The sequence below is a fragment of the Nyctereutes procyonoides genome, unplaced genomic scaffold, assembly GCF_905146905.1.
Source record: "Nyctereutes procyonoides isolate TBG_1078 unplaced genomic scaffold, NYPRO_anot_genome, whole genome shotgun sequence".
Classification (NCBI taxonomy): Eukaryota; Metazoa; Chordata; class Mammalia; order Carnivora; family Canidae; genus Nyctereutes; species Nyctereutes procyonoides.
Window position 1 is genome coordinate 65,539,426 of NW_026575049.1, and position 6,486 is coordinate 65,545,911.

Below are 6,486 nucleotides of genomic sequence, written 5' to 3' on the forward strand. Positions count from 1 at the left end.
TATTGCTCTCTTGTGTGTCCAAGTGGCGTTTACCGATGGAGCTCTTCTAGATGGGGCTCTTCTAGATGGAGCTCTTCTAGATGGGGCTCTTCTAGTTGGGGCTCTTCTAGTTGGGGTTCTTCTCGATGGGGCTCTTCTAGATGGGGCTCTTCTAGTTGGAGCTCTTCTAGTTGGAACTCTTCTAGATGGGGCTCTTCTAGTTGGAGCTCTTCTAGTTGGGGCTCTTCTAGTTGGAGCTCTTCTAGTTGGAGCTCTTCTAGATGGAGCTCTTCTAGTTGGAGCTCTTCTAGATGGAGCTCTTCTAGTTGGAGCTCTTCTAGATGGGGCTCTTCTAGATGGAACTCTTCTAGTTGGAGCTCTACTGGATGGGGCTCTACTGGATGGGCTCTACTGGATGGGGCTCTTCTGGATGGGGCTCTTCTAGATGGGGCTCTTCTAGTTGGAGCTCTTCTAGAGGAGCCGCCTGAGGGGGACTGAATTGATTTTTGTTCTCCCAGCTTGTAGCTAGCCTGAGCCCCTGAGGCATGGGAGGCACTCAGATGGGCTGGGCCAGGCTGCTGCAGGGTGCTCGCTGATGGGCCTGCACAAGGCCAGCATCCAGCTCTTTCTGGGCACCTCAGCTCTTCACCACTGGCAGGGCTTATGAAAAAGTGAGTGGTTTTGCTACATACCTCCATAAAATTAAGTCTTGTCAGAACTAGATCAACAGGCCCTCACTGAGCATCCTTAAGCCAAGAGCCACGCTGGAAGAATACCCCAGTCCATAGAACTGCTGAGAAAGTCCCTGCTTGAGGCCCCTGTCCACGCCTCGACCATCATCCATACCACACCCAGCCCTTTCCTTGTATAATCTCGTTTTCTGTGACACCACATTCCAGCAAAATCAGGGAATTTAGAAGCCTCTTATAAAAGATTATCGTACAAGCTCATACTGGAAGCCTCAGTTTCCAGGCCCTGGGGCCTCTGAAGAAACAGGTCCCATTCTGACCTGGACATTTCCAGCTATTCATATCGTGCAGACACTGGTTTTAATTTTTGGGTGAGGCCCAAAGGGATGAGGGCAGAGTTTACACAGACCAAGGGCCTAATGGAATCTCCCACCAATGACCAGACCCCCTCCTTGGAGTACAGCTGTCTTGCTCCTCAGTTTTGAAGAGTGTTTGGGGTTGAGATGGGTACTCGGTGCTTGGACTTTTGTACATAGCCAAACCAAGAGGAGCGATTCCATGAGCTGCCTCTTCCCAGGTGAGCAGAAAGTGTGCCAATCTGCGGGGTCACCTGAGTCTGCTGAGGGGAACTTCCATCAATGTCCACGAAGGACATGAGTAGTGAGGAGGAGTGTGCATCGTCAAGGTTCCATTCCAGCTCTGCTTCCAGCTTTCCCTGCAACCCGACACGCGATAACCCCCTGTGCCTCAGTCTCTTTAGCTTTTTTTTTTTTTTAGACAAGCAGGGGCACAGAGAGAGGGAGAAGCAGGCTCTCCACGGAGCAGGGAGCCCAGTGCAGGGCTCGATCCCAGGACCCTGGATCATGACCTGAGCCCAAGGCAGATGCTTAACTGACTGAGCCACCTAGTCACCCCAGCCTCCTTATCTTTGAAACGAGGATCATAATCTTACCCATGGCATAGGCTATTAGGAAGGGTAGAGGGGCTAATATATGTAAAGTGCCCAGAAAGGTGCCTGGCATGTGGATCGTGCCCTGGCAGTGCTGGCTCTGAAATCAGACACACAATGACAGGAAAGGTCCCCAACCAGCCTGTGTCCCCCGATGTGCAGGCCCAGCAAGCGGCATGCTCCTGTTTGATCTCTTGTTCTCTTGAGGAGATAGAGAGGAAGATCTCTTTCAGCTGGTGGGTCTGTGGCTGCAGAGTAGAGGAATGTGCCTGTTTTCAAATATGTGTACTAAAAATATTTAGAGAACTGCTGAAAAAGAACCAAGCCTACAGACAATTGTCAGGATGCACTCAAATGTCTCTTATTCACAAAAGAAGCCCTCTACTCACGCTTTTCTCTTTGGCTACATCCTCCCATGTTGCCACTCTGGGTGCTGCAGCTCCCGGCAACACCCTGTCGTCTAGACTGAAATTTGCTCTCCTGGTCAAGTTCAACCCCTGGTCGTCCTGCTCGGGGAAGGCAAAGGCAGGCGTGGGTGTGGGGGTTCTGGTATGCCTCCCAAGCTCAGGGCCTCTGGCCTGCAGTCCCCTGTACTTGGGGCTGCCAGCGAGTGAGTCCATAGCAAGAGGGAGAATCTTAAGTCACATGAAAGAAAACATCCCCCCTCTCTAAGGAAGACAATCCTGAGCCCTCCCTGACATTCCGTCTTTTCAGAGATGGCACTAACTATCCTAAAATTTCTCAAATCAGAATCTCAAACCTGAATTAATTTGTCTTAGGAATAATATGTAAAAGAGTATCAAGCTGAATTTTTTAGCAGATGTAGGATTTTTTTTTTAAGATTTTATTTATTTATTCATGAGACACACACACAGAGAGAGAGAGAGAGAGAGAGAGAGAGAGAGAGAGAGAGAAGGCACAGACACAGGTAGAGGGAGAAGCAGGCTCCGTGCAGGGAGCCTGATGTGGGACTCGATCCCAGGTCTCCAGGATCAGGCCCTGGACCCAAGGTGGCGCTAAACCACTGAGCCACCCGGACTGCCCAGATGTAGGATTATTTAGAGCAAGACACACACCAAGATGATACCCTTGGGATCCCTTGGGTAGTTCATAACAGATGAACTTGCCCCAGGTTCTAGGGCACAACTGTCCCCAAGCTCTGCCTTTAGGGGGGAAAAAATCATGCATAAGGCTCAAAAGTGTTCCTTCTTTGAAAAAACAGTTTCAGGGTGTCCTGAGCTCAGTAAAGATTCAGTAACTCTTCACTTTTTATAGAATTTCTATTTTATTTTATTTTATTTTTATTTTTATTTATTTGAGAGAGAGAGAGAAAAAGAGAGAGCATAAACAGGGGAAAGAGCAGAGGAAGAGGGACAGGCAGACTCCATGCTGAGCTTGGAGCCTGACACGGGGCTAGATCTCAGGATCCTGAGGTCATGACCTGAGCTGAAATCAAGAGGTGGACACTTCACTGACTGAGTAACCCAGGCGCCCCTCTTCCCTTTTTAAAAAATATAATAGTTTTATCGAAATACAGTCCACATATCATAAAATTCACCCTTTTCCAGTATATGATTCAGCAACTTAGTATATTCACAGAGTTGTGCAACCATCACCACGTTCTAATTCCAGAACATTCCTGTCACCCCAAAGAGAAACCTGCAACCTCTGACTGACATCCACTAATCTGCTTTCTATCTCGATGGATTTGCCTATTCTAGACATTTTGTATGTATAGATAGAGATGTTTAAAAAAAAAAGAAATGTTTCCTTTCATAGATACATTCCAGATAAAGAAAATTGATATTCAAAATGTAATCACTGTCCACATTCCCACGACACTCCATTCTTCTGACACACACCCAAAGGAGATCCTGTAAGATCTTCTTAATCATTAAATACAGACTCACTTATTTTAGCATGTTAGGCCAAAAAAACAAACCAAAAAAAAGGGAAGAAAAAGAAAAAAAGAATTTCTGGTTAATGGGAACACCTAACTGATTTGAAGCACCTCTCCCCAAACATGTATAACTGATGAAGGCCTATGCATCTAGACCACAGGCTGAGTGAAAATGGGGTCTGGATTCAGGCAACCAATTCTGCTAACATTCTGCTAACTGCACGGTGTTGTTCCATCCTATTCCATGTAAACACTGCTCCCTGGAGCTGGTCAGTGCTCAGGCTTCACAGTCCTACATGGCAGCCCTGAACCTGGAGCTGAGTTGCTGTTAAACAATTTGACTCACACTCAAAACATGTTGAATGCCCTGCAAAAGAAATTCTGGGGGCGCCTGGATGGCTCAGTTGGTTAAGCATCCAACTCTTGGTTTCAGCTCAGGTCATGATCTCATCAGAGTCATGGATTCAAGCCCCGCATTTGGCTTTGGGCTCCGCAGAGAGTCTGCTTGAGATTCTCGCTCCCTCTCTCCCTGCCTTCTCTCATTTGTGCTCTTTCTCTCTCTCTCAAATAAGTAAATCTTTAAAAAAAATAATTTTTAATAATGGAGGCTAATGAAGCTCAGAGGCAATAGGGTTGAGGTCAAGAGGAACCTGCTTCATGAACTTTGCCAGTCAGGTTGGTTTTCCCAATTGCTAGCATGCCTGTCACGAGGCATCTGGGTCTGTTGCTCAGCATTTTGCAGCTTCAATGTGTCTTTTGTCTCTCTAGTCTGCAGAGCACCCTAGGTGGGCTGTCTGGATTATTCATAGGCCTCCTGCTCCCTACTTACCTCCAACCAAGCCCCTCTAAGAGAACCAATCTCATGACAAAAGGGTGGCTCCAGAAGCTCATGAGTGGTGATCCTTCCAGAAACACAAGAGTGACAATGGCCAGGGCTGAAAAAGGACAGACACCAGAAGTGAAATGCCATATATGGTATTACTACATTTATACCAACAAAACTGATATTAGGGCTAGAAGTCAGTTTAATAGCCTCCTGCAGGTGGAGAGAAGGGGTGGCGATGGGAAGGGGAGAAAGAGGGGCCGCTAACAGTGCTGGCAATGTTCTATGTCTTGACTGGATGGGTGTCTGCTTTTCAATAACTCATTCAGTTGTACACATAGGTTTCATGCACATTTCTATAAGTAAGTAATAATTCAATTAGGGAAAAAAAATAGGAGTAGGGGGCAGGACCTAGTAGGAGACCTAACCCTGCAGGGGCTGCCAGTTGCTTTGGATGAGCGTGTCTTTTCTTAGGCGTTCTCCAGCCCGTTGGAAATTCTCTCAGCCAGTTGCATCTTGGCCATCTAGAGCAAAGGTCAGCTAACCTTGACCCACAAGTTAAATCCAGCGCATTGCTTGTTTTTGCTGAGCCCTCAGCCACTGCTCCAGCAGACTAGCACTGCGAGCCTCGGAGAGCACACTTGGGTGGCTCCCTCCACCAGTATCAGGCCTAACTTAGCCATTAGATCCAGCACACATGGGGCCTATGCCCATGATATTTTGGGGGGCCTATTTTTAATTTATTTTAAAATCAGAAATAAATAACCTAATCTAGTCTGCATTGTGTCTTTTTTATACCATATAAAATACGATCTTTACTATGTTGTTGTGGAGGGAGGGCCTGTGAAAGGCATATGCGGTCCTGGCCCCTGTTCCCCACTCTGCTCTCAGCACCAGCCTCCCTGGTTGGGGGCCACATCTGCCCCTGCCCAGAGCCCACCTTGGTCACAACTTACATGTCAGGGACCAAGGGATGGAATCGCAGTCCAGGCACTGGCAACTTGGCACATTGCCTCCCTTCTGACCAGTAGCCCAAGTTGAGGTGGCCAGACTTGTACACAGGGTCTAGATGATAGTGGCAGATACTGACTGGCAGCCCCCCATTGTCCACCAAGTCCCTCCCCATCAGGCCAGTGGCTTTTTGTCCTGAGAATGTCTCCAGCTGATGGCACTTGGGCATCAAGCAAGTCCACCCCCCCAGGGATCGCCCATTCCAGGCAAATGGGATGGGGCAGGGCAGGAGGTTTCTCTTCTGCTATATAGGCACCTACATGATATTCTCTATTTTGCCTCTGGTCCCAGAAAGCCTAAATAACTTACTATCCGGTCCTTTATGGAAAAAGTTGGCTAATTCCTGCTCTAAAGAAAATATTTCCTGCTTTCCTAATCCATTCGCTTCAGTATCATTTCGTGGAGACTGGAAAGTCATGTAAACTGGGCTGTAATGTTCAGCCTAGGAAAGAGGGCTCAGTCATCCCAATTCTAAGCTGAAAGTGTAGGTTGGCTGGTTGCAATTTTTACTAACTGGAAGACAAGCCAAGATGCATCTTTAAGGGAGACTCTAAGCTGGCCCCCAATGACTCCTGCCTGCTGGACTGCCCTTGTCTAGGTCCCATCCACACCAAGAAGGCCTGATGTGTGTAAGACAAGCCATCTTTGAATGGGAAGCTGGTCCCTAGTCAAAAATATCACTTATTAGAAAAACCTATGTGATTAATTTGTCTTAAAATCCTCAGACACCTGCAGAGAGAGGAGAAAAAGCCAGGTTCACAAGGATAAATGTGGCAAAGTAGCAAGCCCTACCCAGTGGTTCTCAATCTTGAGGGCTTATTAGAATCCCTTGAGCTTTTAAAAAAATGCCTCACTCCCACCCACAGGGATTCTGATTCAATCGGTCTAGGTTTGGGCCTGATCATTTACTATTTTTTTTTAAAATAGGTGATTCTAATGTGCAGTCAAGACTGCAAACCACTGGGTTAGGGCAATATTGTGATTCATAAAAGATATATATTTGGTCTTTGTCCACAGTCCCTGGCTCATAGTTCCCCCATAACCTTGGAATTTCCTGAGTGGTAAGAGCAATGGGAACATCTTTTATCATAATATTTGGTCTCTTGTCCTCAACTCCTGAAATAACTTCAAAGCC